The sequence below is a fragment of the Leptidea sinapis genome, chromosome 40 (assembly GCF_905404315.1).
Source record: "Leptidea sinapis chromosome 40, ilLepSina1.1, whole genome shotgun sequence".
In the NCBI taxonomy this organism is placed as follows: domain Eukaryota; kingdom Metazoa; phylum Arthropoda; class Insecta; order Lepidoptera; family Pieridae; genus Leptidea; species Leptidea sinapis.
This window is the reverse complement of record NC_066304.1, coordinates 5418990-5441969: the sequence shown is the minus strand read 5'-3', so window position 1 is coordinate 5441969 and position 22980 is coordinate 5418990. Positions and strand designations below refer to the sequence as shown.

The 22980-nt window shown below is 39.1% G+C and overlaps 1 protein-coding gene across 1 annotated transcript in view; it reads left to right on the top strand.

The window, feature by feature from the left end:
• The first annotated feature begins 16651 nt into the window (after positions 1-16651).
• The window catches only part of LOC126976385 (solute carrier organic anion transporter family member 74D), a 103374-nt gene continuing 97045 nt past the window's right edge, over positions 16652-22980 (top strand). The window contains exon 1 of the mRNA XM_050824692.1: positions 16652-17022. The gene's annotated coding sequence lies outside the window, so the exon portion shown is untranslated. The remainder of the gene's footprint in view (positions 17023-22980) is intronic.

Genomic DNA, 22980 nt, shown 5'->3' with positions numbered 1-22980 from the left:
GTGAACGCACAAACTTGTGTCTTCTTGGGGTTGAATTAGACTTAATTATGTCGGCCCCATTCCGAGACTTTGCAAAGCATAGTCTCCATTTCAGACACAAGTTTGTTCCGGTTCTCGTCGACGCTATTCCGGGACATGTTGGCACGGCCGGTGTAGGAAGCATACCCTGTGCATAGCAATGAATATTGCTGATTTGCAGCATATCATTGATATGCAGAAGAAACAGCGTAGGGGATAGCACACAGCCTTGCGGGACACCAGCGTTTATGGCTTTTAAGTCAGAGCATGCACCGTTGATAACAACCTTGATGCTCCGATCAGCCAAAAAGCTAGTGACCCATTTGCACAACTTCTCGGGAAGCCCATAAGATGGCAGTTTCGCTATAAGCGCTTTATGCCACACCCGATCGAAGGCCTTCGCTATGTCCAAACTCACCGCCAACGCCTCTCCCTTCGACTCAACCGCTTGCGCCCATTTATGGGTGAGCGACCCTGACGGAAACCTAACTGGCAGTCGTTGATCAGCTGGTGCCCCTCTAGGTATCCCAAGAGCTGGCGGTTGGTGATCGAATCCATAACTTTGGAGAAAATGGAGGTAATGGCAATGGGGCGGTAGTTGGACGGATCTGAGCGTACACCTTTCTTAGGGATCGGGTGCACTAAAGCCGCCTTCCATAATTTCGGGACTACGCCTGATGAGTAGGAGAGCCGGAAAAGACGGGTAAGGACCGGCGCCAGTTCCGGAGCACATGTCCGCAGCACTATCGGGGGAATGCCATCGGGCCCGCTCGATTTGTGAATGTCCAAGGTGAGAAGCGCCTTAAGCACGGCACCATGCCGGATTTTTACCTCCGGCATCGCGGAATATGCGGTGGTGGTGCACCTTGGTCATCCAGAGTCGAGTTGGACGCGAAGAGGGAGCCCAGGAGATCAGCTTTCTCTTTCGCGTCATGGGCCTGCGAGTCATCATCCCTGTACAGTGGCGGAATGGCTGGCTGGCAGAAGTTTCCTTGGACAGCCTTGGCGAGCGACCAGAACGCACGAGTTTCCGAGGGAAGGCGTGCAAGTCTCTCGCCAATTCTGCCAATGTGCTTCGACTTCGCTTCAGCACTAACTCTTTTGAAGGACCTGCAGGCATGATTGAAGTGTTTTTTAAGTTCGCTGGAAATCACATCCTTAGATCCTACCGCATTGATCCAAGCCTGATAGCACTCCTGCTTTCGGCGAGAGGCCATTTTGCAGGAGCGGTCAAACCATGGTTGGGACCTGCCACCCATAGGCACAGAGGAGGATGGAATGAAGAGTTCCATACCTTGCAGTACCACATCAGCAACAGCGTCAGCAGCGGCATCTGGATCTCCCAGCGAAGAACAGAGCTGCCTCCACGGGTAGGATGCAAAAAAGCACCGCATCTCGTCCCACTCTGCTGACCTATAGTGCCACACGCGGCGACATGGTAGCCGCGCGTAACGGAAACTAGGTAGCCGTCCGAATGTGAGGTCAACAGAAGGTCCAACAGTGAAGGTGTATGATCTTGCACATCTGGGATTCGCGTTGGCGCAATAACCAGTTGCGTCAGACCATATGCTAAGGCGAAGTCGTGAACAGATCTCCCTGCATGATCGGTGGTACGTGAGCCTAGCCATTCGGCGTGGTGGGCGTTAAAATCGCCAAGAAACACGATCTCTGCAGTGGGGATCTGCTCCAACACGGAATCGGTCAGGAGCCGGTCAGTCTCTGCGTTACCGCTATGGGAACTATACAGGCATGCGTAGATTCGCGGATGGTCATCGCAGTCTACACGCAGCCAGATGATGGATAGGTCCTGTCCTTCAAGAAAACTCAGGCGTCGAGAACAGACATCCTCCCTGACGTAAACGCACACGCCAGCCCGTGGTATAAAGGAGTGTTCCAAATTATACCCCGGGTAGGAAAGATAAGATGAATCAGCCAGAGAGGATATCTGTGTCTCGGTTAAAAAGAGCAGGGCCGGCTTCGCCGTCTCCAGGTGAAAGTGGACGGCATTTAAATTTGAGTGAAGCCCCCTGATGTTGCAAAAGTCCACAACGATTGTGGAGGAGGGTGGTTTGAGCCTCCTGCTCTGTTTGCCCCGAGTCAGCGCAGATTTGCCCCCTCCAGAATACGTGGGGCAGCGTGGGCAACCACTGTTAGGTACAGGCCCTAATTGTGGACGCCCAGGGACGGACTCTCCAGGGCTGCATAGCCTGGTACGGTCCTGGAGTAGTCTATTTTTAGTCCGTGCTGCCATTTGTATTTGGGAGGGGGGGTGTAGGCCTCCGGATACCCCACTCACCGGACGAAACACAGCGGCATAGCCGCTATTTCACGCCGGTTTCGGGTGGGGGAGTGGTATTGCGTGTGCCGGCCCAATTGAATATGGTCTGGTACCGCAACACGGCCAATGGTGTGTTTAGGCTTATACATAAACGTGCCTGCGGTTTATCTTTGATGGCTGTGCTATTCAACTTTTGCGCGGAGAACTGCCAATGCCGCGTTTTGATCAAATAATCAATTCTACAGGACGTTCAAATTTGCTCAAACTGAAGTCTACTCTTGACATTATTATTGCACGGATATTGTTTATTGTCAGCAAATGTGCTAACAACAGCTTATACATTTTAGTTAAGTATCTTAAAGAGAAAAAATTTAAATAATTAATACAAAGGTGCAGAGACAAAATTAAATTTAATTAAAGATATTTTTTAGTTATAATTTTAAGGTCAACTGAGGGAAATGCTTCACATTTTTCGTTTGTTGATTTTGATGGCCCATAAAAATTAAACTCTTCAAGTCATTTTTAAAAATCTCACCAAACCTGTGTTTTCTAACGAATAGTGTTCAAGTTCAACAAATAACAAAGCTATGTGACAAGGACGTTAACCTAGTTACTGAGCAGAATAAAATACTGAAAGTGGTAGAAGAGCTACTACTATCAGCTACTCTATAGTTCTAGGAATCCTAAACCACTAAATGTAGCGACCCGAAAAGCGTTGGTCCTGAAAACGTACCGGAGATACCAAAATATGAAATATGGGCTGCAATTCTCAAGATGTCAAATGGCAAGGCCCCTGGCGAAGATGATATCTTACAGTTCCTCATTAAACTCTTTAATAAGTGCCTAGAAGAATGCTGAGTACCGGAAAAATGGGAAAGCGCAACGATCATTCTGCTACTCAAAAAGGGTAACAAATTTGACCTCAACAATTACCGACCTATCAGCCTATTATCACAGCTGTATAAATTGTTTACGAAAATTATTAGCATGAGTTTGACTAGGAAACTTGACTATTTCCAACCAGTTGAGCAAGTAGGTTTCAGAGGTGGTTTTAGCATTATGGATCACATATTAACAGTAAAATCAGTGCCAACCAAAAAGCTCGTATTCACGACCAGTGCATCTTGCCAGTGCTTACTTATGGGTCTGAGACTTGGGTTTTTACTAATGAGATCCTCCACAAACTTTAGGTGGCTCAAAGGGCAATTGAGAGAAAACTGGTGGGAGTTACACTGAGAGACCGTAAAGAAACGAATGGGTCAGAGAGCAGAGCAAAGTGAGCGATGTAACCAAACGTGTTGCGAAATTGAAATGGGAGTGGGCTGGACATGTCGCCCGCAAGCATGGCTCGTGTTGCAAGGCAGTGATAGAATGGAGACCGTGGGGTGAGAAACGCCTGTGAGGAAGACCGCAGATGCGTTGGTACGACGATATCAAAAGACAAAGTGGTTGGAAACTGCTCAAGACCGGAAAAGATGGCATAAGCTGAAGGAGGCCTACACCTGTGAGGTTGAGAACGGCTAAAGAAGAGAAGAATGTTCAAGTTTTATTAGGTAGTCACCTTCAAGATTATCGCACAAAAAAGTTATTAAGGGTTTTTTAAAAAAGTAGATTTTTGACGCATTTACTCCATTTTGGGTAAATACGTCTGCTATGAATAACTTTCAAACCAGATAGATTTAGAGGTTGAAACGATCTTTACTCGTAGTAGCTCTTTTTTTTAAATTCAGACTTCACATATACGTCCCTATGTTAAAAAAGAGCAAAAAATTAGTCTACTAGAGGCATTTCAATTCACATGGAGAAAATGCGTTACATTTCTCTATGGCGCATATACCCAACGACCAATCCAGGTGCTCTCAATATTTTCTAAAGAAGGTATGTAAAATAAAGAATAATGTATACTCATTTTAAAAATTGAGCTAAAGCAAGCAGTAGGTATATCACTGAATAAGAATGTTTATCAAAAATATAGCATTTTTATATAATCTAATTTTAATATTTATTTAAAACAACCATATAAATTAATCATACAAGCTAACCCTATAAATTATTTTTACACAATGACCTGAATGAACACATTAATTATTAAAATTAAGTGACAAGTCTTTCAATAAAAAGTACCCATCACAATATTGACGCCGTAAAATTAAGCTTCTTAAAAAAAAACTTTCGCAACCCATGTTCACAGTTAACATAAAATGACGAGGACTAAGTGTTTCCTCGTTTTGGGTTTCACCAAATCCAAAATATATGGGTTTTATGCCATGGCCAAGTCGGTGATTTATGATATCTTGAAATCATAGTTTGTCAAAAATTTATCTGTAATATCCATATAGGTTAATATCACCATTGTAATAGTTTATTTTAAATGTATCCGAGATAAAAATAAAAATATGGTGAAGTATTTGAAAAAACGATGACTACTACATCTGAACTGTAAAACGTTTCTTACAGAAAAGTATAAAAAATAAATAAAAAAAGTGTGTGTGTCAACTCCGACGCACGACTGGAGTTTACTCCTCAAGAACGATTGTCTTTGAAAAGGTACTAAACAAAATCAAGTCCAATGGAGTCGGTTACAAACAGACATACATCAGAAACTTGTAGCTGTACCTACAACCAATAATATCAATGAATACCAATGTCTAATATCTAACTTGTAACGTAATACCTTCGTAGCATTAGTCAGCTCATCGAAGTACAAGCATCGTCACGTTCTCTCGAAGACCGCAGATATACTCACGTGATCAGTCATATGCTCCGCGTTACACAACCTCACAACAAGGCCGAGCATACTCGAGTCTCGACTGAAGCGTCGCGGCGTCGATCACTATTCTTTAAATTTTAATCAATGAGCAACAGAGTGGGTGCTAAATGCTCATTGACATCGGATGATCGAGGTTCGACGCGAGTTTACACAAGCGCACGCTCGCTGGCCGGTTTACTACGATAGCATTAGTTTTAGAGCGAGATGGAACACATAATATTATTCTCAATTCTTATTGAATGAAACGTTTAACTATTGGTCAAAATGTAAGCTTTAGTATTGGTGTGTATTTTCTAAACTTGTAAATATTTTTTAAGTAACCATTGTAATTGGTTAACTAGTTTTAAGGATTTTGTATATATATCATGTAACTGAAGTAAAATATATCATCTTCCACATATTCCTCGCAGTCTTCATACTACTCAAGCAATTGTTTTACTTAATCTCCAAACGCTCAGCCTCTAAAGTGGTAACTCCGAACAAGAACACCGACGGAAGGAACCCAAACAAGAACACCGACGGAAGGAACCCGAACAAGAACACCGACGGAAGGAAGCCCGAACAAGAACGCCGACGGAAGGAACCCGAACAAGAACACCGACGGAAGGAACCCGAACAAGAACACCGACGGAAGGAAGCCCGAACAAGAACACCGACGGAAGGAACCCGAACAAGAACACCGACGGAAGGAAGCCCGAACAAGAACACCGACGGAAGGAAGCCCGAACAAGAACGCCGACGGAAGGAACCCGAACAAGAACACCGACGGAAGGAAGCCCGAACAAGAACGCCGACGGAAGGAACCCGAACAAGAACACCGACGGAAGGAACCCGAACAAGAACACCGACGGAAGGAAGCCCGAACAAGAACACCGACGGAAGGAACCCGAACAAGAACACCGACGGAAGGAAGCCCGAACAAGAACACCGACGGAAGGAAGCCCGAACAAGAACGCCGACGGAAGGAACCCGAACAAGAACACCGACGGAAGGAACCCGAACAAGAACACCGACGGAAGGAAGCCCGAACAAGAACACCGACGGAAGGAACCCGAACAAGAACACCGACGGAAGGAAGCCCGAACAAGAACACCGACGGAAGGAAGCCCGAACAAGAACGCCGACGGAAGGAACCCAGGAAGCCTGAACAGAAGAACACCGAACCTCTGCCCGGCTACACATCGAAGAACAGCTTCACCAGCTCTCCGAAACGACGAATTCCTGTTCGACGAATCTCTGCTCGAGGAATATCCACCCGAAGAAGAAATGGAAGACCAACCAGGCTCAGCCACTCCCAGCGCCCACCGCGACAGAAATCTCCACCGTTTCACTGTCGATGCGCATACGACCATTTTGGCGGGAAAATCCGCGATTGTGGTATCACAGCTTTGAAGCCGCCACCTGCACCGATGACCTCAAGAGGAGTCAAGCCCAGCTGACACAGATGGTGCTCGTCCAATTAGAAAAGGCTGACATCGAACAAATCTCCGACATCCTATTTAACATACCGAGAGACAAACAATATTCAGCCATCAAGGAACGTCTCATATCGGTGTATGAAGAATCCGACAGCCGCAAGTTCCAGAAGCTACTCGCCGATATGGAGCTTGGAGACCAGAAGCCTTCACAGCTACTGCGACGCATGCGTAACCTTGCGAGGGACAAGGTTACCGACTCCACCCTCCGCATGATGTGGATTAAGCTGCTGCCAGTCCACGTCCGCTCCGATGATGGAGCAAATCCAGAAGGTAGCAGCCGTCTCCAGCCAGCCACTAGCCGTCTCCAGCCAGCCACCAGCACCAGTTCCAGAATCATCGACGTCAAATCAGGTAGATCACACACAATTCCTTATTAACGAGATACGAAAACTATCAATAGAAGTCGCCAAACTCAAGTCAAGGCCATCTCAACACTATCATCGCCACCGATTTCGCTCGTCATCTCGCAATAGAAGCTCGTCACAACACCGTTCCCGCACACTCAATAGCTCACCAACACTTTACTGCTATTACCATCGCCGATTTGGCAGTGAAGCACGACGTTGTACTACGCCCTGCAACTTCAAGTAAGAGCCATCGGGAAACTAGAACGGACGTTAGCTGCGGCGGAACCCGGCGTCCTTCACACATCATAGTTTTAAGGATTTTGTATATATATCATGTAACTGAAGTAAAATATTATATCATCTTCCACATATTCCTCGCAGTCTTCATACTACTCAAGCAATTGTTTTATTTAAACGCTCAGTCTCTAAAAACTAATAAAAGCGTATTAATTAAAAAAGATGGACATCGTATGTAAGGGTAAATAAACGCATTAATGATAATTCTTAAAGAATATATATATTTTTATTCTATTTACATTTTATACAACTATTCGGCGAAATATTACATATGAAATATTTTACATATATTTATCATTTATATTATCGAATCATTAATTATCATAACTGAAACTACAAAAAAAGTTAATAGAAAATTATAGATATTGAAAAAATAAAATAATAGGTTAAAAATTGTCTATTTGGCGTGAAATGCGCTATATATACTCTCCATATTATATTAAACATTTAATTATGTGCATAGCTCATATGAAATTTGTATGAAATACAAAGCACACATGTTTATATATACAATACATGTCAAATTAATGTATGAATTGTAACTTACTTTGTACCCACGTGCTTATCAGATTTTCCGGCACTATTATTTACACCAATTTCTTCCATAATTTATAGAATTTTCACTTAACTTTATGAAAGTATAATAATAAATCAATTTCAATAATATAATAAAGTTTCAAATACAAGAAAGTAAAAGGTGCGCGAGAAATGATGCGCACCAAAAACGTTACTATGCCATTTGATTAGTAGGTTTTACTCTCCATATTTTTCTCATAACGGGCGCCTTATATGAAAATCTATTCTTAAGGACGCGTTCTTAAAACAAAGAGGTATCGAATCGCACCACTACTCTGACACCGCTCAAACACATACACGTACTTAAAGTTAATTGCGGGAATAAAATGAATTTGATACTTTAGCAAGTTTGAATTTTTTTCACAGATAACTTTCATGTTTTTTTAATACCTATGTATTTTTGAAAATGATTAGTTGATGTAGTCGTTTCGTAGTTAAATATTAGCCCCCTTATTCATAATGGTCTGGTAACTTAAAACAGCCGCTAAGGAGTGTTTTTTCACATTCTGACTTAGGTCAATAGAAGAAAAAGGCGCGTGAATTAGCAATGCTTTCAGTTAGCAGACTATTATGAATAAGGGGTTAAGCTTTAGATAGCAATTCTGTCGCATAACGTCATGTTCATTTTTTAGTAGTGCAGTTTTTCTTTAATCCAAGATGGCTGCCTCGTAAAATTATGATTTCAACAATATGGATACCGAATCAGAGGTTCTTGAGGGTACAGAGAACGAATTTGGGATCAATTTTGAAATCCAAGATGGCCGCCGCGCAAAATTATGGATATCGAATCCGAGGTTCTCGAGCTCGGGGAGAACGAATTTGGGATCACTTTTGAAATATACGATGGCCGCCGCGCATAATTATGATTTCAACAATGTGGATACCGAATCCGAGGTTCTCTAGGGTACAGATAACGAATTTGGGATCATTTTTGAAATCCAAATTGGCTGCCGCGCAAAATTATGATTACAACAATATGGATATCGTATTCAAGGGTCTCGAGGGTACAGAATTTGGGATTATTTTTGAAGTGAAACTTCTTTGCCCTCATGAGGGTAAAATTTTTACGGATGAAACGGAATAAAGTGTCACGAAAATGAAGGACGTTTTTATCCAAGAAGAGGGTTTTGAGTCTGATTGAGATAGAGTGAGAAAGGGCGAATGTAGCATGAAGCAGATGGTACCGCTATGAAGTAAAACAACTTCACTACTAGTGTTGTATCATGCAGGTTTATCGCGCGGATGCGAAAAAGTAGAACATCTTCCCTATTAGCGTTGTATCGTGCGGGTTTAGCGTACGGTCGCGAGTAAGTAGAACACCTTCGCTCCTAGCGTTGTATCGTGTAGGCTTAGCGTGGCTGCAAGTAAGTAGAACATCTAATATTGACAAAAAACAATTGGTTTAGAGAACAGATAAGGATAATTATTAATATAAACGAGATTTAAAAATTAGTTTTAACAAAGAAGTTTCACTTCTGACATGTGTAGTTTGTACGCACGCCATTTTTTGTGTTGTTTGATGCTTCGGACGTAGCTTCCCCCCTAAAGACACCTCCCCTAAAAGTCGAGATGAAAAAAATACTGGAGACTTACCGTGTGGGGTATCGTTGGATAGGTCTCTGAAAGTTAGATTCAGGTTTGATACATGACATTTCCTTTGGTCTTGTGAAAATAATGCTGAATAATACGATAAATTAAGGAAGACATACGTTACATTTATGTAATAGCTTATAACTTATGATTACAATATCTATTGAAATAACTCTTCTTGACATAATATGGTGGTAATAATTATTGATAAGAGGGTTAGAGCTTCTTGTGGTTAAAAAGGGGAAGAAATTTTTTTTTGCATGTATCATTAGATATTGTTGCGTAGCAACCCTTCGAAGTATATGACGAGAGTTGTCAAACTTCAAGAGATTGTTAATTTCAACAGCTTCGTCAGCAATACTCGTAGCTCAGCGGAAAAGTTTTACTTTAGACGCTGTAGACCCGGGTTCGATACACCTACCAGTGTATGCATTTTTTTGGGTTTTGTAAAGTTAAAGGAAATTTCTAGTAAGTTCAGGATCAAATCGAACAGAAAAAAAGGGATGGAAAATGTGTAAGCAGCATAAAAATAGTTAAAAGAATTTTCTAGTACAATTTAAAGATGGAATGAGAGAATCACTTTGAAAATAGAACGGATCCGGGGGTATATAAGCCGTACTAAGCGTGGCCTACGGCAGTTCTAGTTCTGACTCGAAAGTGTATAAGTGGAGTATTATTTCCAATCCCTGACCCACTCCCGTGTCAATATCATTAGGGTATCATTAGATAGATCTTTCAAAATCAAATTTTGAGATCTTTTAATTAGATTGGTAACGGAATGTGTTTTGTAAATATTGTGTTCTATTTAATGTGTTGTCTGATGCTTTGGACGTGCCCCCTCCCCCTGCGATATAGTAGGTAAGTAAAATTATACAATTAATAAATGATACTTTATTGGATATAATTAACTTTCATTTTTTTTTTCTAAGGTATGGTTGCAACTCTCAGCTTATTTAGGAATGAAGAATTAGTTTAGAATGTTGTTAATTTAATTAATTAATTTTATTGTTAGACAGGCCTTTTATAATAAAATTTAAGCTTATGAATGAATTCTAATTTTGATGCTGTAAATGACAACCATGAAGAAAAGTTTGTAGATTTCATAGGCGCCATCTTCAAACTTCGATTTTGATCCGATATTTGTAATGGTTGACCCCGAAAACCATGAAGAGAAGTTGTCAATTTTATAAGCGCCATCTTGAATTTCGATTTAATATAGACCTTATATTTAGAGATGAACTTATAAATCACTAATTCTTCAAAAAAAATACAGAAACATATTTTTTAGAAAACCTGACTGAGTACAAAATATGTAAAGTATCAAAGACAGTATTGTAGAGCTTATAAAAAATATTCATGTTCGTACAGCGATCTTTCCGAGCACGAGCTGCTGCTTACAACCGACACACAGTCTACTCACGACGGTGGCCGAGCGCGGACTGGCGATGCTTCGATAGATCTTTCTGTGCAATTCGTACGGAGTGACAAAATAAAATAACCCTTAATACAACACATTAAATCTCATGCTTATCAGAAAAAAATATGAATTTTAGACGATTCAGTTTTATTTTTTTTAAATCATTTATAACATATTCATTAATTTATTTACCGTGTTTTTGAAAAACCTATATCTGCTTTCCTTATATATTTTTGAAGAGACAAAATTATGTGAGTAGTAGGAGAAAAATGATCCTGAATGAAGCCCCATTTCGTCAATTTTGTGTTAAGAGGTAACGGACAATCGTTTTTACGACATAAAATATCAAAATTACAAAACAAAAATTTCGGGCTAATTGGAGATAAAGAAGTAAAACGCGTCCTTAAGGAGTAAACTCCGATAAACTCCAAAAATAAGAACTAAACAAATATTGACTTTGAGCACCCATGATATCGGGTAAATGCTTTACACAGACGCATTTGCCCAAAAAAAAAAACGAGACGCACTTAGCCTAAAATTTCTTGTCATGACCTAATATTTACAATCATTAAAAAAAAATCATACCTCAAGTATTACGATATTTAGAATCAAAATAACTACGTTTACAGATGGGCAAAAATGTAATGCGTATTTGGAATATTTTATAAAATTCAATCAGAAACCATAGATTTCATTGATTGAAAGCACTCCTCTCGCGGCTCCTTTTGCCCAAAAATAAGTAATTTTTAAAATGATAGAAGTTTAAGTGACGAATAAAGTTCAAACGGCTACCTCTAGATATATGAAGTTGTTGCATTACGATTAGTTATTGAGAAATGGCAAAAAGCAGCATTTACCCCATTGACGCATTTCCCTCGGTTGACTTACTCTTATTTAATATGTTTAATAGTTTTGCGTGGTTGTAGTAGTTTCGGAGTTGGCAGTCTTTGGTTTTTATTTTTGATGTGTAGCAATTAATATTTTGAAGTCGTAGACCTGGGCGTCCTAAATTTAAAATTTAAATCAAAAACATATTTAACAGAAACTAGTCAACAAATAAATTTTAAGCTTCAAATATTTTTTTTGCACATCATGTACAATATAATATTATAATAAAACGGATAGGTATTAAAGGTTAATAATAATAAACCTATTAAAAGTACTTGACCGTAATTCGAAGCTTATATTTCAGATGGGCACTTCCTTTTCCCGTAGATTTTACCATTATTTTCATAGTCTTTGTACCTGTGGATGACGTATTTCCTGTGTCTTACCGGCAGGGGCGCCACGTAAAGCTTTATAAAAGGGGTTGCAGCGGTTTAGTTCCCGCAACGTTAACATTGGCGTGCATACGCAAAACAAAAAATATAAATAATATTTAATTTAAAGTTATTATTAAGTTAATTTTGACTTTATAGTGCTACCGTGAGCGATTGTGGATCTGATTGCAAATAAAATGAGTGTTGATTTCCGAGCACGTAAGTGACCTTAAACATTATTTAGTCGCTTTACTGAAAAGATAAAAATATTACAAGTCATTAAAACGATAGAACGTTATAATTTCAGACGGAAGAATTGTAAAAAAAAATTTTTAGTTCATCATCATCATCAGCCGGAAGACGTCCACTGCTGGACAACGGTCTCCCCCAAAGATTTCCACGATGATCGTCCTGCGTTGCCCTCATCCAACGTATTCCGGCGATCTTGACCAGATCATCGGTCCATTTTGTGGGGTGCCTACCAACACTGCGTCTTCCGGTACGTGGTCGCCATTTGAGGACTTTACTGCTCCAACGGCCATCTGTCCGTCGAACTATGTGCCCTGCCCACTGCCACTTCAGTTTCGCAATCACTTGCACTATGTCGGTAGCTTTGGTTGTTCTATGGATCTCCTCATTTCTGATTCGATCTCGCAGGTAAACTCCGAAAATAGCCCTTTCCATTACCCTCTGAGTGACCTTGAGCTTTCTCATAAGGCCCATAGTTAGCGACCACGCGCACGTCTGCATACCGTAAGTCATCACTGGCAACACACACTGGTTGAAAACCTTCGTCTTCAGACACTGTGGTATTTGGGACTAGAAGATTTTAAGGAGCTTCCCGAACGCTGCCCATCTGAGTTGGATTCGACGAGTGACCTCTTTCGCGAAATTGGGCCTGCCTTACTCGATTGTTAGTCCAAGGTAGACATAGTCGTCGACAATTTCGAGAGTACAGTTCCCAATTGTTATGGGAGTAGGTGCGACATGGACATTAGACATGATCTTCGTCTTGTCCATGTTTATTTTGAGACCTACTCCTTGGGAAGCTGTATTGAGGCCCTCGAGCATATGGCTTACGTTGATGTTGATGCCCAGTCCACTCCAGTCCAGAAGCTTAAGGACATCTTCCAACGCAGCGGTGAACAGCTTGGGCGATATGACATCGCCTTACCTGACTCCCCGCTGCAGTCGGATAGGCTTCGAGATCTGATCCTGGAGACGGACTGACATGTTGGTGTTTCTATACAAACACTTCAACGCTTCGATATATCGGTGATCAATGTGACACCTCTGGAGAGACTGAAGCACGTCCCAGTATGTATGTGGTCTATGGTGCTAAAGCCTTTTCGGAATCCGGCTTGTCCGGGAGGCTGGAAGTCGTCAAGCTTGCGCACGAGACGATTCGTAATAACCCTCGAAAACAGCTTATATACATGGCTCAGAAGTGATATGGGCCTATAGTTCTACAAATACATTTTATCGCCCATTTTGAAGAACAGCAACTATGTCCAACCATGTCCGTTGAACTTCTCGACTTCCATCAAAAGTAGTAGACGTTTTTTCGTTTAGACGAAACGACCCTGCCGTCACCGGTCTTCAGGTTCGTCAGTTGGCTCTGTTGTATTTTAAGTTCACTTGAAATTTATTATTAATTATATATTTAATATGTATTTGTATGTAGTGTTGGGTATATATAGTAACTAGATACTCAATAAATATAAAGGAAATCATTTTTATCTTTAACGGTTTTTCCCGTTCGATAGAAATATGTAGCAAATATTTATATGAGTTGAACTTCTATTTGGTATCTGAAATATTTTTAGAATGAGTGAGATCAATAAATCTCCTGAAGAGGAGCCAGTGGCTGGGCCGAGTGGCGTGGGTCGCAAGCTATCCCGCAGCAGCAGTACGACTCTTCTAGCAGCTCCAGCTCTGATTCATCATCTCGGCGCTCCAGCAAGCGATCGCGTCGTCACTGCCGCAAGAAAAGAAGGTGTGATCATAGCTTAAATATATGTTCCGACAACTAACGAGGGAGATCAGTGAGTGGCGAAATTTTATTACCTACCCTCCCAATTACAACATGTGTGAGGACATGTTAGACATACATGGACATGTATATGTTTGCTCAAAGATCAGCGGGCACCTATATGACGAAGTTGATGATCAAAATCCACAACCATCTCATAAAAAATTAACCTCTGAATTTACTTTCGACATCGAAATAAATTGAAAGAACCGGCCGTTTCTAAATCAAAAATAAAAATCTCAGGAGTATTATTTCTTAAAACGCTAACATATGTTCAACGTTTTGACTGACACTCAGAAAGGTTACAATCACTTTCCTGGCTTTGTGGATCTTGAAGTGAATGGTGAAATTAAAACTTATGAAGCTTGACACATCTAGCCAAGGCTGAGAAGGCATACGCAGCTATAACGTATAGCATTCTTAAACAAAAGGTGTATGTAAATGTAAAAAATGTAACATTCGTAAATCTTTTTGGCCCCTTAACCAGGAATCTTCTTATAGAAGTCCTCATAAATCCATTAAGCAAACATTGCGTCATAATTGCAGCGCAAGGTTCATGGGCAGCGCAAGGTTCATGGCACTATCGAGTTGTACCCAAGTTCCCACTACGCCTCGGCACAATTTAGATCTATTTATAACAACGAGGGTAGCACCCTCGGAGGGAGGCTATAGTAATATGAACGAAGGTGCTAATCAATTTAATTCAATAGGTCAAAATACACGAAGCTTATTTCAAATCGGGGCTTAAGGCTTCGTGGTTCTAAAGAGGGGAAGGAGGAAAAGAGCCCATGTGTTATGCCAATAGAGGGGAATGCAAGACATATTCACAATGACTCGTGGTCATTCAGGACCGGGCCATTGATCCACTACTACGAAAGCTTGGGGGAAATGGGAGCACCGGAAACCCTTTTGAAATTAATAAAAGGTTACCGCATACCATTCATTCCAAAGCCTCCACTGTCTATTCCAAACGAAAACAGTCCATTTAGCACGATCGTTTCTCCAGAAATGACTGCAATAATTCAGAAAATTCTCAGCGCATTCTAAAGCTAGCTCAATTCTCCCCCTGTTTTATTTCCGCCCTTTCTCTGGTACCAAAAAGCGATGGATCGGCCCGTTCCATCTTCAATCTGAAGTCCCATAAATATGTAAAAATCGAACAATTTAACCCATTAACATGCTTAAGATCCCGACTTTCTTTAGCCACAAACAAGACTGGATTTGCAAAATCGATCTCAGCCAGGCATATTTTCATTTGAACGTTTCAAAAGTACACAGATGTTTTCTTCCATTGAGTTACGATAACGAACTCTTAGAAATGATCTGCCTGCCTTTCGGTCTAAGAATAGCCCCCAAAACCTTCTCCATACTTACCAATTGGATAGCTCCAAAGCTTCGTTAAAATCACAATATAAGAGTGCTTGTATATCTAGATGTCTTCTTGATCGTCCATCAGGATCCTGTCACCCTTCAGAGTCACGTTCAAATGACGTTGAATTTACTTCGACATCTCGGGTGGTGCGTGAACTTAGAAAAGTCTGCAACGATCGCGCGAAATGCCCCCACATATCATATGTACGTACAAATAAATTCATCTGCTCATGGTTTCTCGGTTAATTCTACTGATGGGGCTGCATTTTTTCTCAACTGGGTCTTTTATTTCTTAAAATGTTAAGCTAATAAATGTCTGCCACAAACTTGCTTTAATTGGTGTAGTTTTTAAATGAGCACGTACACCAGTTTTTTTTACCCGTAATTTCAACCCATTAAATCTGGCAAACATGAAAAATATACTTAAATATATTTCTAAAAGGTGATTAAACTAAAAACTTAAAAAATATCGACAATCGATAAAAAAGTATCAAGTACAAGTATTAAATCAATAGATACTCTATCACTTTAAGCATTCTTTAATATTATTATTATTTGTTCTTTAGTGCTTACCATTCTTCATTCAAAGGTAATTTAGGCATGAAAATTATCTTATTCCCATCTGACGGGCCAGATTTTAAACACACATATTTCACAAGTTTTAAAATACATTGTAGTATAGCTCAGAAATGACTTGTCCACTCTACTAATAATTAAGCAATGTCCCCTGATTATTACACAAAAAAAGTAAAAGAATTCGACAATTACTTACTTATCAGTCACTTTCGTTTTGAATGAATAACACCAAATAAGTATAATAACACTCAAACCAAAACAAACAATGCCAAATATGTGTGAGCAGTTAGAGCAAGACAGCGTTTGCCACCATTGTTTGAAGTACGTGTTTCATACAATTTCAAGTCTAATAGATACACAAATAAAATTTGAAAAACAAAATTTTATGAACGATGCGGCACTGGCACGGAACGCCAGAGGTCGTGGGTTCGAGTCCCGCATATTAATCCTAGAAATTTGGGTTATCACTTTAAAAACTAAGTTAAATACTAAGGAAAAAATTACTAATTGAAAATAATGATGAATAGGGTTATATTTGACATATTAATGTGGTACTGTCACTGTTATGTTACTGTCAGATGTCAGTGCCATGCCATTTAATTTTAGATATTTACATTTTACATGCCTGGTGCCGATGAAATAAATTTTATTTTAATTAGGTCATAAATTATTAGATAAATTAATTTTTAACTTGTTGACGTTAATGTTAGTAAGTAATATTATCATCGAAAGTTTTAGTGCAATTTGTGATGAGTTCCTGTTGTGGTAACGAAATAATTTACAACTCTGCTCTAAGTGAAGTAGTCTCAATAAATGTAGCAAATTTTGTTGAATTAGTCCAAAATTATTTCTTTGTTTATGTTTTTGGTGCTATAATTGTATGTGCTACTGTATTTATGCGTAAACGCTAAGACAAAAGTAAAACTGGTGTCGAGTTGCTGCAATCAACAAACAAGATAGTTGAAAGTAAAAGTTATGAGATTGCAAGTTGAACGTAGAGTTATCTACTGAAGGTAAGTTTTATTTACTAAGACTAAGGAGTTAGAATTAAATAATTTTTTGACCTTTGCATGAAAATAATGACATGGACCACACATTATTTTGTTGGTGTTTCTTTCAACCACATAATATAGTAATACAGTCTATATACAGGGTAACTTAAATACTTTTCTGAGGTAAGTTTTGCAAACTTGTGCAAATTTGCAAAAAAGGGAAAAAAGTGCCCAACCTGTGTCTTTTTCCCAATGCTGTAAGTAGTGACATCTCCCCGTCGGCAAGTTTCACAAACATGGGAATGGCCTGGGAAATGTAAATATCATCTAGTGTATTGGAATCAACATTATACATAATACAACAATAGTTTGGAAAGAAATTGTAAAGCAGCAATAGCAAAACCGTACCACAGACATCTTTTTCAACACATATATTAAAAATCATGAGAGATTGCACATAATTTTGAGAGACTGTGGCTAGTGACCAAATCACACCATTTGCATCCCTTCTGCCAACGCTGTGTGGTACAACATTTACCTAATTTTGAAGAAATATTAACAATCTGTGTTTCTTCTAAATTTCTAATTTAAATTTTCTTGGTTTCAGAAAAATTCATTTAAAAATATAATTCTTATTTGTATTTATTTGACCAACTTGTATTATAACAAAATAAATACATTGAAATTTAATAAATAAGTAAATACTAACAGTAATTACGACAATTTCAAATAATAATAACAATAAAAATCATATTTGTACATTTCTTTGAGTCTAGGTGAATAATATTAGAATGTTAGAAATGCAGTCAAATTGCTTTGCCAATGAATTGAGAATTTATTGCGGCTGCCCCATACGCTACACCTCAAATATGTGCAACTTTTTCACATTATTGTATTAAAGCAATCCATTGGCACCTCAGCAAACATTCCTGATGCACTACAGAATTAATTAAATTACATTATACAATTATTTGTATCATCTATTATAAATTAATTAAAACACTTTCCGATCTGGAAAGGTCTTGAAACATCGGATTAGCTAAAATAATAATAAAAATGTAACTTTTACGCAAAATCTAATGTAAAAACAGTTACAATTACATGCATTTTAATCCTTCAAAAAGTGTTTAATTAAATGTATAACACTCACGTTAATCAAAGAAAATACTGTCTATTATAATAATATCTCAACACTACACATCTCATTTTCTTCCGTAAAATCAGTTCGACCTATTTGTTACCTGATTGATTGCAAATTTTTTTCTTCCAGTCTTTAACTAAAAAGCAATATTATGATGATAAAGATAACATGAGTTATCGTTAACATATTTATTTGTCGCAATGAAAGCAAGAGTATCTAGTATTGGCAAGTGCATTGCTTCACTGAGACAAGTCTAGATCTGTTTTACTTTCCATCTTAGAAAGTATTGATGTCATCAGCAACTAGATAGGTTGTTGTGTAAAAGACGTTTCTGCTATTTAAAGTGTTTAGTACAAACTTATGATACCGATGGCAATCAATTGCAACATACAATCCTTTATTTAAATAAAATACTTTTGAAAGGATTAAATTTGTGTGTAATTGTAACTGTATTTAAGATATTTGCGTAAAAATTACATTTTGTTTAAATTTATTTATTTAACCCGATCTTTTCATGACCATTGTAGGAGCATGTTTTCAGAGGGATCCATTATCTTTTAATGTGCTCATGATATATTAAACTTTACTTCTAACAAATCACCTAATGACGCTGTGGTATGTTGTCATAATATTATAAATTTATTTAAATGCATTAAGGTTAGATATAATTGAAGTAACAATAATAGTTTTTTTAATTTAATTTAACACCAGCTTCCATGCAGGATGCAACATATAGGGTGGTGTCATCAGTTGTTGTTAAAACCCTAAGGTGCTATTCCCCAAGGCTCTATGTTATATCCTATACTATTTCTTCTTGACTTAAAGCATATCAATATTGTGTTAGACTTCTCCATCATATGTGGTTATTTCGGCGATACACCTACCATGTAGTTCTGTGTAGGAAGATCGGACAGATATTATTCTATCGAAACCTACCTCGTAAAGGTCACTGAATAGAGTAAAATGAAATAAAATTAAGCTTGTTCAGTATAACCCCCAGAAAAATAGGCTTTCGCGTAAACCAGAAAAAGCCTCATTTCTCGTAACATTGCTCTTCGAAAATACTGCTCTTAGATCCTCGCCTCGTATCGAAATACTGTTTCTCAAAATTTTGAGCGATTGCGTATTCCGTCGTCATTTGGAAGGCAAAAATAAATTGGCTCCGAAGAAACTGGTGGTTATCAAGTCGGCCCATTTCTAAGCACTCTATGTAAAGAGCTGGTCTGTCCACATATGGAGTATGGCTCTTATCTCTGGTCTAGTGCAACAGGTAGATCAGGACAACAAACAAGTAGAGTTTAGGGTTTACCTGATGAAAGTAATCATCGTTTTTTTTTATGTTAATGTTAAAGTTTAAAAGAAGTTAAGATCTGGGGTCTTATCGACCGACAGAGCCAAATATTAACTTCATCGGTGGGGTGTTCGGCATTCCCCGCTAAACCAAACTGGAATGTATCTCTTTTTGCTTTTTCTTGGTCGATTTTGCATGAGTAGCATAGAATGAATGAATATAATGCTTGTATACTTACTTGCCTCAAAGTCAGCAACACTGTGATTCTTCTGGCTTCTCGTCCTCGCAATCACATAAAAAGTCCAGGTTAATGTACAATTGATATGAAGTAGGCACACATAATAAATGCTACGACTCTTATGAAAATGATTGCTAAATGCCTTAACACGATCAATCTTTATCAATATGTCATTCGACACAAACGTGATACAATTGCGATCAACCCAGAACCTTCTCGAATGCCCTCTGCTGTAAAAAACCCACTTCTACCAATCAGAGTCAATAATGCTCCCCATTAGGTGCACAAAGCGACTTTTACCGAAAGGACAGCTCGATCAATTTGTCATTTACAATTTATCTAATGTCAATTTGTTTCAATCGAAATAATATGTACTTGAGGACGATTTAAGATTTCGTTGCTGTCGAAGTTTCGGCCTTGCGGACTCGGGGACTCGAAGTTCGGTATTTTATGAGTTCGCGTTCATTATTTTTTCTTGGCACTTGGCGCTGATGTTATGTGGTGAGTGAATACCGCTGCCCGCTACCGCCTGTAAAGATGTCTGCCTTAATAATGAAAAAAATGATGAAAACTGAAAATTTTACTGATTCACCGTAGTATTTCAGAGAAATTTTAAATCCTCAATTTCTTGCACACATGAGAAGTGAAGACCAAACAGAAGGAGTAAATACATGTCTATCATTTCACCTTTAGGTTAGGAATCTTAAACAACAAGCATCCGGAGGTATATGTATAAGTAGCTGGGGTAATCTGGTTGAGGTATTACTTCGATTACCTATATTAGGTAGCCGTCCCTTTTTCGAAATGAGATTTACTCCGCCGAAAACAAATAGCTCAACTATAGAGTTCAGCTAATCACAAATCGCGAGCATATTTTTTTTTTATAAAACTAGGACGACCACCAAGCCTGTTCCTATGTAGCTCCAGAGGAATCCTAATAGATTTGCCGAAATTTAAGGAGTGGAATTGTGTATAGGTACGCTTTTTTTCATTTCGTATCGACACCGGACACTGGAAACACCGCGTTACTTTCGCTCTTTACCTTCATCTCTTTTTTCTAGTTTCCTTTAAGATCATTTGAATCGTCTTTTTTATACAGATAGTACGCATATTAAAACGGGCTGCTTAGAAACTTTTTCTTTTCAATTTTATGGTATTACATCATTTATTCATCTAGATCTGTGACGGCTCTGAAAACGTCAAAAATTATGTAGACAGTTACCCTCTGTTTTGAGCAATACACGCACACTAACTCAAATTGACATACAAATCGCGAGTGTTTTCACACTCTCACAAGCTATTAAGACGTCTTAAATATTTCATACGTCTAGGCGTATACGTCTATATACATAGTGTCTCTTCTGTTAGACGACCGATAAAAACTGGTCAAGTTTAATACTTTAGTGTGCGTGACAAGCTACGTCTTACACTCACGATTTGTATAACACTTTTTTATTTTGCGTGCATTAGTCAAAATAGAGGTTAGCTCTAAACTTCAATCAGCTGTAATAGTCTACCTAGATTCTAGAAGCTTAAATGATCTAAGGTCGAAACTCATTCCAATGAGTACGTTGTACGTTTTTTTTTCGAGAGGTGGAAAATACAGTTATGTATTTACGCCCCGCAACGGGGCGTAATATATCGGACTCGAGTGTCTGCACAAGTGGACACCCCATACCGACTAAAACCTCCTCTATGCTGTTGGCCCTGAAGGCTTTTACAGCGACATAGGACATGGGCCGTGGAGGCCGCAAAGACTACGCAACAACAGTCGCGGGGCGTCTCCTAAGGAGACTCGAACCTCGGACCGGCTGTGTGCTTGTGGGAGCGAATGAAAATGAAGATGAAAGATGAAAAGATGAGAAGAACACACTCGCCGGCGAGTGTGATGATGTTTTGTGTATGTATGTGTTTAAGAATGTATGTTTGTGTGTATGTAAGTAGTGTAAATGTTTGTGTGCGTGTATGTTTGTGTCTGTGAGTACGTTGTACGCGGAAGATAGTCCTTTCAAGGAACGCTACACATCCAGCTGATGGTGATGTATGTGTCCTTCCGAAGGTGGGATTCGGCGGCAGATATCAGATCAAACTGCTCTTCGGAACACTCCCAGTGAGAAATGCGTTAAAACACAGAATATGCGACGTCTCTACGCAACGCCAAATGATCTAGCCGTTCTCAGACTACTGGCTATCAATCTCTATTTTATATTACAAAGTGATCAGTATTATTTATACCCGATTCAATAAACAATTATTATTGGCATTAAGAGAACAGTGGGCATAGGAAATCCATGTACGAGTGGCAATTCACGTACACTCGCAAAAAATGTCATTAAAACTTAATTTGACCTCAAGATTATAATTTGCGTTCATTTGGACCAATTTTGAGTTCTCCATTTCATATGACTTTTAATGAATGACATTAATATAATGACAGATACAAAACATTGTTAATGCTTTTTTGGAGATCTCCTTTACTTCTGTTTGGGCAAATATGAATTGGCGTATCTTATTTTGGAACATATTTTTATGAATAACAGCATTGACTGTCTATACATACAGATAGATCACGTCGTATAAAAACAAAACCGCAAACTTTTAAGAATCTGAAGCAGAGTTTCCGGTAATAGGATCATCCAGGCACCACAAGTAGCGCCCGTTCACTAGCATGACGCATGGGCTAGCCCGCCTCCCTCGACCATATTTTAGGGAAGGGGACGACCCGTCCCATGTCCCCGCCACAAGCAGTGACATTTAAGCTTACATTATCTTTAAGCACACTTTTGCCGTTCCGCTATCAGACTGCGAATGATAAGTCTTTAATGTGTATGAATGTCATTGTGTAACTATCATAGAAATCTAATTAGAAATGTCGTAAGTGCTAATTCCTTGCGAGACGATTATCGTCTATGCGTGCCTACACATAAAATTAATTGCTAGCTATACTTGCAACGCTTCGGATATTGAGAGTCTTGTGCAGCAATAGGGTGCAAACTGATGATAATACGAAAAAATTAAAAAATTATATTAGAAACCTAACCTAGTACGTGGTCGCCATTCGAGGACTTTACTGCCCCAACCAGTAACCTGCCCACTGCCACTTCAGTTTCGCAAATTGTTTAACGTTACTTAATAGTGTCGTTCAAGATACTGTCCCGATTTCACATACACATACCATGTAAATTATTCCAAGTCTCGGGTGAGAAGGCACGGTGCGGCCAGCGGCCATGTTCTGATTTAAATTCATCATACATATTAACAGTGCACTCTGCGTCAGTGGCATACCCATTTGAATCGCAGATCTCGGCT